The following is a 12,367-nucleotide window of genomic DNA, read 5'->3' as shown; positions in this document are numbered from 1 at the left end:
ATTAATTAATTAATTAATTAATTAAAAAGACTTTCCTCTTTAAAAAAAAAAAGAATCATCTAGTGGTCTAACACAAATGTGAAAGCATTTCAAGGAAACATCAAAATATTCTAAAATTATGATTAGGTACTTTATTCTGTGAGATTGAAGACTTTTTCATTTTAATTTTCATTCTGGTTAGGGTTCAAATGGGGTAACCATCAGTTGTCTCAGTCTGAGAAGTAGACTTACCTACTTTTCTCTCCTAAGGTAAGAAATAATTCAAATACTCTGATTATATTTAATGCTTAGAAAGCTTTCCATTCCAGATCTGATTGGTCTTAAACTGTTGTATTGCTTTTTCCTTGGAGGCACAGCTAATGAATAGTTATTACAGGTTTTTTAAATTATTATTTCTATTTTCTAGTTGTGTTCACGAAGCAAAGAAGAGAAAGGTCCTCCTTTCCCATTAAGGAAGATGTAAATATTGAAGTATGTTTTTATTAGTCTCTCACAAGTATACGGTCCCTATTTCTCATAAATAGCATATGCACAGATACAACAGCCCACAAATGTGTCCGATGATTGGGCCATCAATTTCACTCTTATCAACTAAAGTAGTTTGACTTTATTATTTACATGATTCTTAAAATATGCAGGCCACTGACCACACAAATAAACATGTGCTTTTGGATCAGTAGAAAGCCTGGTGTTTATGAACAGGGTTCTTTGTATTTTTAACAATATCTGGCACATTTAAGCAAAAGTCTTTACTGAAACATGGAGCCTGGATGATTGTGTGCTTCCTGATCTATGCTGGGCAGGGGCCCCAACCTCTGCTCTTTAGGCAGACAGAAGTACAAAAATCTGTTATTGCAGTTTGACATTTTCTTTGCATGATTAGGTCAGTTGGTAAATCTCCACTTTGCAGTTCTTAGAAGCCCAGATTTCCTGTTGCAAAGCAATGTGGTTCTGATTACAGCCTTATTGAAGTCCAGACATAGTACCTATGTTCTGCTAGCAGTTCTACTTCTCATTTTCCATGTTAACACCAGCAACTTATTGACCTTACCTTCCTCTTCTTTGCCTGCAACGGTTGGGGAGATTGAGAATCCAAGGAGGTGAACACAGAGTAAGTATTATCCACATTATCGGTTCTGGTAAAAATGCTTTTAAGTTGGAGAAGGGAATCATAATGAATCGAACTCGAAGAGAAAGTGATTGTCTAGGGCAGAGCTGTAGTGCATCGCTTTTGTGCTTTAATTCTGTCACCACCAAGTTCATTTGGTGAGGCAATGGTCATTATCTTTCAAAGGAACATTGCCAAAGACTTCTAGATGTACCATAAAAAGCCCCAGCCCTACCCAATATTCACGTGGTGAATCTGGTCCACAGCACCATCTCTGCTCACCTGAATTACACAGCTTCTTATATAAATTAATATAAGCTTCTTCATAAGCTTATGTAGACCTGCAAGCTCACTGATAAAGCTTCCTAACTTGTCTCCTTCCTTTCATTCTTACTGTCTTACAATCCATCCCTCACAGAGGAGCCTGAATTTTCTTTAAAAAAATGAATGTAAATAAGATCTTTTCTTTCTCCTGCTAGACTCCTTCCTCCAATGACTTTTCATTGCACGCTGATCAACATCCAAACTCCTTTTTGTGACATCAAAAACCTGCCAGAATCTAGGCTGTACCATTTCCCTGACCTCAGTTCCTATCACTTCCTCTTTGCACACTATATTTTATGCACAATGACTTTCTTCCTGGCTCTGCCTTGAAGACTATCTACTGGATGTTCCTTCTTTTTGAAAGACTCTTTTTCTCCCTCATCACAGTTCTGACTTCTCAGCCATCGTTTAGGTCTCAGCTGACTCATCATGTCACCAATGCTAACAGTTCTTTCCAGGGCCACCTTATCTAAAGAATCCTCTGAGGGTTTCTCCTTCAACTACCTTATTTTATTTCCTTCACAGCACTCATTACTCTCTAGTATTATCTAGTTACTTCACTGGCTTATTTGTTTATTTTTTGTCTCCCTATACAGGAATGTGTGCTTCCTGAGGAAGAGGACTTTATCTTTTTTTTTTTTTTTTTAATTTTTTTGTTTATTTATTTATTTATGGCTGTGTTTGGTCTTTCGTTTCTGTGCGAGGGCCCCCTCTAGTTGTGGCAAGCGGGGGTCACTCCCCATCGCGGTGCGCGGGCCTCTCACCATCGCGGCCTCTCCTGCTGTGGAGCACAGGCTCCAGACGCGCAGGCTCAGCAACTGTGGCTCATGGGCCCAGCCGCTCTGCGGCACGTGGGATCTTCCCAGACCAGGGCCCGAACCCGTGTCCCCTGCATTGGCAGGCAGATTCCCAACCACTGCGCCACCAGGGAAGCCCCTTTATCTTATTTTTGGTGGGCCATTGCCTGGCCTGGTAGAGCCACTCAATACATTTTTTGTTGGATGGATGGATGAATGACCAAATCATTGAATTTATTTAAGCCCACTGGCCAGAAAAAGCCCAGGACTGGTCTTAATCTAATACAACTAACTCAGGGCCCATTCACTTTCATCCCCTAGTTTCTATAGTTACCTTAATTCTTGCCAGAGCCCTACATTCATTTAGTTTCTATTAGTGCCTAAAGAGAGAACCCAGCACAAGCTAGGTACCTCATGAATGTTAGTGGAATTGGAATCTGACATTTTATTTTAATTAAGTTGAGCAACCTCATACTTGCCATATAACGTATTAGCTCTACTAAAAAAGCCAAGTTTCCAAAAAATTAGCGATCACACTCCCCCTGTTTTAATGTCAGCAAGGTACCGTGCCATGATTTCCGAAATGTAGAGGCTAAGCAAGCTGAGAGATAAAGAGAATAGCTGGAGTTTTTATGGGAACATTTTTCAAAGAGGTTTACATATTACTGTTCCTGCTCACGTAGAATTCCTTTAAGGAAGTATTCTTACATCCCCTTTGCCAGACAAGATTACTGTCAGGTGACTCACCCAAGCCTGGTGAGCTGGTAGGAAAGGAAGTACCGTGTTTCTAATCTCCTGCCCCACTCAGAGCCCTTCCCTTCATCTCCTATATCTCTGCCTTCCTGCCCATTTGCTGTTTGAATGTCTTTGCTCTGTTTGGTTCCCTTTAGATTTTTTTAAAGTTCAAACTTATTTTCTTGTTTTCAGCATATTGTTTAAAAGCATGCATGAACAAAAGACCTGGGAGTGGGAAGAGAGTGGCCTTCAGGGAATAGGAAAGAAAGGGGATGGGGAGAGACTGTTAAGAATCAAGAGATCCTCTGAAGTTCAAGAAACCTCTTTACCAAAGAGGACAAAGGTCAGGGTATGGTGAAGTAATTCCTTTTCAAAGGTAGCCAGAAGAGAGACTGGAAATGACTAGTGCGTTTACTCATCACTGATGGCAATGTTCTCTGCATTGTGCGGCCCAGACTTTAACGTCCTGCTTCAAAGCCATTCTGTGAGCCATACAGTTGAGGATATTAAAAAGCACTGGTTGTTAAACACAATTTGATTGGCAGCTAAAGACATTTTCAGATGTGATGGAGGAAACAGAGGCACTTATTTTCTGATTTCACATCTCCATGACACATTCTTTAAATTTTTCTAAGGAGGATAAAATCCATTTTTAAGAGGGCTGGAGTTGTAACTGACCCACGAGTGTGGCAACAACACCTGTTCTGATTTTGTAGACGGGGAACCATAGAGTACAACAAGTGGGCAATTACCTCAGGGTGATTCAGGCCATTGGTAGCGGGCGGGGAAGGGGGCTCCCAACTGGCCCACTGGGCTGCTTTGCCTTGCACCCGCCCTTACAGCCCAACTCTAAATTTCCACGAGCATAGGCAGGAAGACAATTACAAAACTTTGAAACGCTGTTCATAAAAGGCATCTCATAGACCTTTTTGGGGGGCATCTAGAAGGGTTCAGGGATAGGAGGAAAATGGGCCTCAAATGGCTGAGGAAATGCTATGAGGAAAAAAGTGTGCAGCTGGAGAAAAAAAGGCCTCTTCCATGTTAAACAAAAGAAAAATGCAAAGCTATGGGAGCCGAAAAAGTGTGGAGATTACCCCAATCCTTCCACTGTACCATTCAGCCAGTCACAGGCGAGGTACTGAACCTGTTCACCATCCCAAATTGAGGCTAATACTTACCTTGCAGCTTGTCTTGAGGTCTAAACTGGTACTAGATTCACAGGAGATAGTCAGTAGTTGATAGTTTCAGAAATCATAAGATAATTTGAACTGTGCTAAAAATGAAGGATTGCTAGTAGTTTATAAGAGGAAAACCTCGGATTCCTTTTCCAAATCTGCAGTAATTGAAAGTTACCCTTATATAGGAGATCTTCAGCCACACAGATGCCGAATTCAGTAAAAGCCCTTTCAAAAGATATTTCATTATTTTACTTGTAGGTTGAACATGGGCCTGAAAATCAATGAGAATATGACCATTTAGAACATCTGGAAAAAAATGAAATCGGTTGGATATCAGGTCACTGGATTGTTCCTGGGTAAAAGGGGTGAAGAAGATTTTTTTTTTCCTCTTAAAAAGCAATGTTATTTACCTTATGAAGTAAATCAACCATTTGAATGTTTGTTTTTAATTTTCATCTAGTTATATTAGCAGCATATAGACACAAGCTGCATATAACCTGGTAACTTGTTGCTATGTAGTTTTCTTTCATATAACTGTACTAAAAATATAGATAACCACAGATCAGATTTATTAATCTGTGTTTTCATAGAAAACTTCCTAGATAAAGATTAAACTTCAAACTTCTTATAAATTCGCCAACTTATAAGTTTTTCTAAGCATGTTTTCAAGTGTAGAAGAGCTTTTTGTGTGTTTATGAATTTTGTAAGTAACTTGTATAATTGATTAAAAACAAACATATGAACACAAATGCAGACTATACTAGAAGTTCTGTAGAAGAAAGAAAAAAATCATCTGAGTCCATTACCTACAGATAATTGTTATTTGGTATATATCATCCAGACATTTTTCTATGTAGTTAGTCACAGTTTCTTCCTATGTGAAATCATACTGTGCTCTTTTCAATCTCATTTTAACTTAAAATATACCAATGGCTTTCAATACCAATAAATGTATATTTGTAGTATTTTTAATGATTTGCATAATGGTCCATTTGTATGGCTATGTCTTAATTTATTTAACCAATTCTCCTTTTGAGACAATTTAAGTTTTTATTTTCCTAATTATTTTTACTATTAAAACCTATGCTGTATTTGCCTGATTGTTTCTATAGGATTAATTCCTAACAGTGAAATTGCTAGGTGAAAGAAAATTCACACTTTTAACTTTTTGATACATATTTCCAAACTGCCCTCAGGAAAATTGTTCCGCCAAATGCCTCAGTGCTTATGAGTGGCTGTTCTCTCTTGTTAACATTGGACATTATAATTCTTTTAAACCTGTGCTTATATAGTAGTATAAAAGTACCCCATTTTAATTTGCATTCCTCTGTTTACTGTTAAGCATGAATAATTTTTCCCTATGTTTATTGACTAGCTGAGAGTCTACATTCGTGAATTGCTTGTTCCTGACCTTTGTCTAGTCTTCTACTGGCCATTAATCTTTTTCTGAGACTGATTCTTAACAACGTCTCGTATATTGGAGCTATTGCTGGTCATTTTGCAGATTTATAATTTTTTAATTTAGAATTCATGGCATCCAAAATTCCAAGTAAAAAGTGACAAAGTTTGTATGGGCAGCAAAGTGCAGGGCACATATAGAAAAAGGGACGGGCCTTGGGGAAAGATCCGAGGTCTCCCTTGATATTATTTAAAATAGTAGCTAAATTACAACATGAGGGAATAGGATTATGCATAAAAATATATTTCCTCATAGTTAACATTTTAAAGTGTTGGCTATGTTCTAGAACAGGATGCTGGGATCTTCTTCTGAGGGACTTTGTAAATGAGTTGCATTACCTTTCTGTCAGGCTTGAATAATCCAAAGAGGTGGGCCAGATGACTGCTCAAGAGGTCCCTTTGCCCAGAATAATTATTTTCTTTTCTTTTCACACTTGAACTTGAGGTTTTTAAAAGCCTTAGCTCAAGATTCTTTTCAGTAAATTTCAGCTAATGCTATCTATATTGCCCTTCCTAAAGGGCTTTAAAACATTAAGAAATTCTAAACTATATTTCTAAACTTAAGGACAAATAGAAATAGGTCTGTCTTTCAATTCTTCCTAATAGCAGAACACATACATATAAAGTGTGACTATGAGTCATCTTCCTAAGCTTTAATTTCTTACTGCTCTCTTGTGGCCATTCAAATGAACTGTCCAGATACTTTTTATTTTCTTTTTTTTTTTTAACAGATCTTATTAATAGGAAAATTTTTTTCAAGCAGAGTCATCAAATTTTGTTTGTGTAGTAAATTTAGTGTCTCTGACATTTGAACATCAAGGCCACAAAATAATTCTTTATTTTTTTTAATGAAGTACTTACTGCAGTGGGGTTGAAGAAGAGGAAAGGCTTGTTTCTCGTTGATTTTTTAGTAAAACCAACCACTTTGTTATTCATCTATGAAGTCATCAAAAGGCTGAAGTTTGAAATAGTTCTGACCATTCTGAAGGTAAAATAATGCAATTCCCAGCTTGTTCATTTATTGGGGTTTTGGGAATATCAGTAGGGTCTAAGTTTAGTCATCATAATATAAAAGTTTGTTTTTATGGGAAAAAAATTCAAAGACTGGCTATGTATTATAGCACAAATAAGATAAAGCTAAGAAATAAAATCATTCTGTTACATTTTGGCCATGTAATACTGCCCATGAGTAGACAGGACACAGGAATTGCAGTCTCAGCAGTCTTAAGAAGTCAGAATAAATTGAAATGCTTTACTCTCCCAAGTCTGATTGTCAGTCATGCAAATTATGATGCTAACAAACTTCTAATTCATTTGACTTCAATTCCTACGACCACATCTATTCAAACATGGCAGGTTTTAAGTACAGTTAGTAGCTACTCTGCCATAATTAGCATATATATATATTTTATTCATGGGGCTAATTCTTCTGTAAAATGAGGTCCATGCACTCCAGGCATTAAGCTATAGAGATGGAACTGAGCTCAGATTGTCCAGGGTTAAGTTACTGTAAATCTGTATTGGAGCAACATTTCTATGAAGTCCTGGGGATACAATAGTAACCACCATCCCCCAAGGCATAGCCTCATAGAGTTTACAGTCTAATCTATGAGACAGACATAAACTGTGAGGAAATGAAACTGTGAAGGAATGTGGAACTACAACCACATTCTAGGAAGAAAAGAATAAATAAAGATATTTATTTATTAATAAATAAATAAATAAAGATAAATACTAGGATAAATACTAGGAAGAAAAGAAATGTGAGTAATCTATCTGACCAGGAAGGTTAGATGAGGCTTTCCTGATGATGTAATGATACAGCCAAGATGTCAAGATGAATAGGAACTGAGGAGTCATAGAGGAGAGAGAAAGCAGAAGGACCAGGGTGTGCAAAGGCCCTGCAGTGAGAGGGAGCAAGGAACTTTTAATGAAATGAAAGAAGGGTCAGTGACTTGGTAGTAGGGAAGCAAGAGGAAGTGTGAGAAGATTTAAAGCTGTTGAGATATGGTTTTGTGGCTCAGTCAAGGAGTTAGTCTTTATTATAAAAGTATAAGAAAGACATCAAGATGCTCTAAGCAGATAATGACAGTATCTATCTCCTTGTGTTTGAAAAGACCATTCTGCTTGATGTGTGGAATCAGAGTGATGAGAAGATGACACTTTGAGAGCTATTGCACTATTCCAGGTGAAAGATAACTGTAGCATTGATGGGGTGTGAGGAATATCTGAATAAAAATACATGGGAGGTATAATCTTCAAGGCTTAGTGATGATTTGGATGCTAGAGGTGAGGGTGACAGAAGTATTCTGGATGATTCCTTGGTTTCTAGCTTCAATAACACAGTGACTGCTGTTGTATTTACTAAGAGAAATGCCAGAAGGTTACAAGTTTGGGGGAGAAAGATTGTTTTTAAGTTGTATGTGAGATACACAAGTAGAGATATTAAAAAGGAAGGTGGCTATGTCCACCAAGAATTCAGGGGAAGGGTCTGTCATGAAAATATATATTTGCATGAACCTGGTATTCTAATGTGTGACTTTTATGAATTGCTGAGGGATAGAAAAATGATACAGATAATGTACCTTGTAAATAAAACAGGAAGAACTTAAACAAAGAAAAAAGAGAGAGAAAGAGTGTCTGCAAAGAAGAGTGAGAAAAATTATTGGAGCAGGTAGAGTAGATTCATGAGAACATGGTGCCGCAGAGATCAGTGGAAGACTGTGATTACAGGAGAAAAAAATGGTTGCTGTGCTGAGCAGCTTAGATAATAATAAATAGTAACAGCCAACACCTGGAGCATTTACTACTATGTGTCAGATATTTTTTCAGGGTTTTTACCTACATTACTTCCTTGAATTCTTCCACCTGTACTATGATACAGATACTGTCATCACCCCATTTTGTGGGTGAAGAAAGTGAAACATGGAGAGGTTAAGTACCTTTTTTGAGATCACAAGACCAGTAAACAGAGGAGTTAGGATTCAAAGCAAGGCAGTCTGACTGCAGAGTTCTGTGTTTTGTTTACCACTACGTAGTTCTGTCTCTTGACAAGTCAAAGATAGAGGAAAAAAATGTGTTTGACTTCAGTGACATGAAGGTCTATCATGACCTTACCACAGACTGTTTGAATGGAAGGACAGGGCCAGGCTAACAACCACACTGAGGTGAATTGTAGAGTTGAGAGGGGAGGGGGAGGGGAAGAAGTGGATGCTGCATTTAGACACAGCTAGAAGAGCAGCTGTTCAGAATCATGGCTCTGAGAAATGTAGTTCCGTGTGTGTGTGTGTGTGTGTGTGTGTGCGCGTATGTATTTCATTTATTTTTTAATTTTTAATTTGTAATTTGTAAATTTAATTTAAATTTGTAAATTTAATTTTTAATTTATTTTTTAATTTTAATTTAATTTTAATTTTTAATTTAATTTTTTAATTTTAATTTTTATTTTTTAATTTGTTCTTATTTTTTATTTTATTTTATATTTTAAAAAAGTGTTTTGGAGTATAGTCGATTAACAATGTTGTGTTAGTTTCAGCTGTACAGCAAAGTGAATATATGTATATATATATATATATATATGGGTATACATATATACATAAAAAGAATATACATATATATGTATATACATGTATATCCATTCTTTTTCCACATAGTTTATTACAGAATACTGAGTAGAGTTCCCTGTGCTATACAGTAGATCCTTGTTAGTTATCTATTTTATATACAGTAGTGGGTATATGCTAATCCCAATCTCCTAATTTATCACTTCCCCCCACGTTTCCCCTCTGGTAACTGTAAGTTTGATTTCGAGATCGAGAAATATAGTTTGAAGCAGTCCCAAGATAGAGACATGCAAATAGGACTTTTTGAGGCCAGGCAACTATGGAAGATTCCAAAAATTCATATCACCTCTAGCTGGATATGAGGGAGGAGTTCTGAAATGCATCAGGCTCTTAGTTCTGTTTTAAAGTCAGACAAAAATCATTGGGTTACCTCTGATATTAAATTCCTGAGGTTAAAAACTATTTTATTCATCTGATTATCACTCCTATTCTCAAACTCAAACCCTTATTCCAGTGCTTTACATTTAGCAGGGAGCAATGGGGTTCTGGGGAAAGTCACTCTGGGGTTAGAGGACTTGAGTGCTTACCCTGCTCTCTATGGGCAGTGACTTTAGACAAATCCAAATCTCCTGGTTCTTCAGCTGTAAAAGGGGAAAAAACAGCCCCTTCCCAGTATTGCTGGTAGGGTTAAGAATCAAAATACTTTGTTAGCTACACAATTCTATACAAACATTGGGTGCTAATATAGTAAACTTATTGGAAGAGAGAAAGAAGGAGAGAAGGAGTGAATGACCCTGGTCTGAGAGTTTCATTAGGTGAAAAGAAATATAAATCTATTAAAAATGTGGGCACATAGTAGATGTTCAATAACTATTTTTTGGTGGATTAATTGATTTTTTTTTCCATTTGAGAAGGGCTAGAAACAACAGCATGCATCCAGTGGGGTCAGACAAAGATCACCCTGACCTTGGCCTGAGCACCATTCACATGAGCACATTGGCCAACAGAGGGGGAGTTTCATGTCAGCGGTAGTGATAGAACAGGCATTTCACATAAATATTTGTTGGTTGATTGATTGAACTGGGCATATCATCAACACTGCAGCACAAAACATTTCGACAAGTGATCTTGGGAGATTTGCAAGGAACAGGCTTGCCAGCACTTGGGCAGGCAGACACTTCCTGAATAGTCACACTGCAATGCCCCTGATGAATTGCCCACCAGTGCCAATTAAATATAGTTGCACTTAAACCTTCAGCGTGGTAGAAAATGATCTTTAGGACAGCTTCGGATTCACTGGGGAATAGCCAGTTCTACAATGCTATAGTTTCACCCACAATTTGAGCAAGGAGAGGTGGCGGCAGATGAAGGACAGCTGATTGATGTCTGCATGGACTATAGATTCTTCCTCCAGAGCAAGTCTGAGAATGTTTAAATTTTTAGAAAGAGAGAGACTCCTAGCTCTTTCAGATGTTACACAATGTCCTCTGAAATTTTTTCTTCAGGTTTTTTAAAAATATCACTTTTTTAAGGTATTGACTTTTCAAATGAACAAAAAAAACCACACACACAAGAGTAACAAAAACAATGAACAAAGCAAATGAACAAAAGAGAAGAATAATGAAATTAAGAACGAGTACCTGTCTATATTTGGGTCTGCAGGACCTGAGAGAGTTAATGTGAAACATGAAAAACTAACCGTAATTTTCTTCATCGCACCTCTGGAGGAGATTCCATGGACCCTTCATCTTAGAACATACCCAGCTTTCCCTGACCGTATTCCAGATGTCTCCAAGTGCAAAACTACAGGGGTGCCTAGTAGGCGCAGGCACTAGAACAGGTCAAGGTGAAACGTAGATTTTCTATGTGGTTGCTGATAGGAGTAGCCCAGAGGGAGGCTGTGTCTTTCTACTTTCTCTTAGATGTGCATATGCTGTGTGGGCAGGGGCCCTTGAGATGGTTTCTTTTTGGAGCCTGGTGTCTTACTCCATGCAAATTCCAATTTACAATGAGACTATTTGGACATAAATTGTCCACTAAATTAATTTAAGCCTGGAGCAGGGAGACCTTCAAGTAGGCATAGGAGTAAGATGTGGAGATCACCTTCCTTCCCACAAACACATCAGGAATACATCTACATGTGAAAAACTCCTACAGAACACCTACTGAACGCTGGCAGAAGACCACAGACTCCCAAAAAGGCAAGAAACTCCCCACATACCTGGGTAGGGAAAAAGAAAAAACAGAGACAAAAGAATAGGGATGGGACCTATGCCTCTGGGAGGGATCTGTGAATGAGGAAAAGTTTCCACACACTAGGAAGCCCCTTCACTGGCAGGGACAGGGGGTGGGCGGGGGGGAAGCTTCGGAGCCACGGAGGAGAGCGCAGCAACAGGGGTGCAGAAGGCAAAGTGGAGAGATTCCTGCACAAAGGATCAGTGCCGACCAGCACTCACCAGCCTGAGAGGCTCGTCTGCTCACCTGTCGGGGCGGGTGGGTGCTGGGAGCTGAGGCTTGGGCTTCGGAGTTCAGATCCCAGGGGAGGACTGGGGTTGGCTGTGTGAACACAGCCTGAAGGGGGCTAGTGCACTACAGCTAGCCAGGAGGGAGTCCGGGAAAAACTCTGGACCTGCCAGAGAGGCAAGATACCATCGTCTCAGGGTGCGTGAGGAGAGGGGCTTCCTGTTCCATGTACCCACAGATGACAGAGCACCGTCTAAGTGAGCTCCAGAGACGGGTGCAAGCTATGGCTATTATCTCTGACACAGAGGTGTGCACGGACCACTACCACTGCCACTGCTGCCACCAAGGATCCTGTGTGCAAGTGCAGGTCACTACCCATACCCTCCTGGGAGCCTGTGCAGCTTGCCACTGCCAGGGTCCCGTGATCCAGGGCCAACTTTCCCAGGAGAACACACAGTGCACCTCAGGCTGTTGCAGCGTCACGCCGACCTCTGCTGCTGCAGGCACGTCCTGCTTTCCAATTGTGACTACCGTACCCGTACCCCTCCCTCTGCCCAGCCTGAGTGAGCAAGAGAGCCCTAATCAGCCACTGCTTTAACCCCCTCCTGTCTGGGCAGGGAACAGACGCCTGAGTGCAGCCTACACACAGAGGCGGGCCAAAACCAAAGCTGAACACCAGGAGCTGTGTGAACAAAGAAGAGAAAGGGAAATTTCTCCATGCAGCCTCAGGAGCAGAGGACT

Source organism: Balaenoptera acutorostrata, chromosome 4, assembly GCF_949987535.1.
Source record: "Balaenoptera acutorostrata chromosome 4, mBalAcu1.1, whole genome shotgun sequence".
Taxonomy (NCBI): Eukaryota; Metazoa; Chordata; class Mammalia; order Artiodactyla; family Balaenopteridae; genus Balaenoptera; species Balaenoptera acutorostrata.
This window is presented reverse-complemented; position numbering follows the sequence as displayed.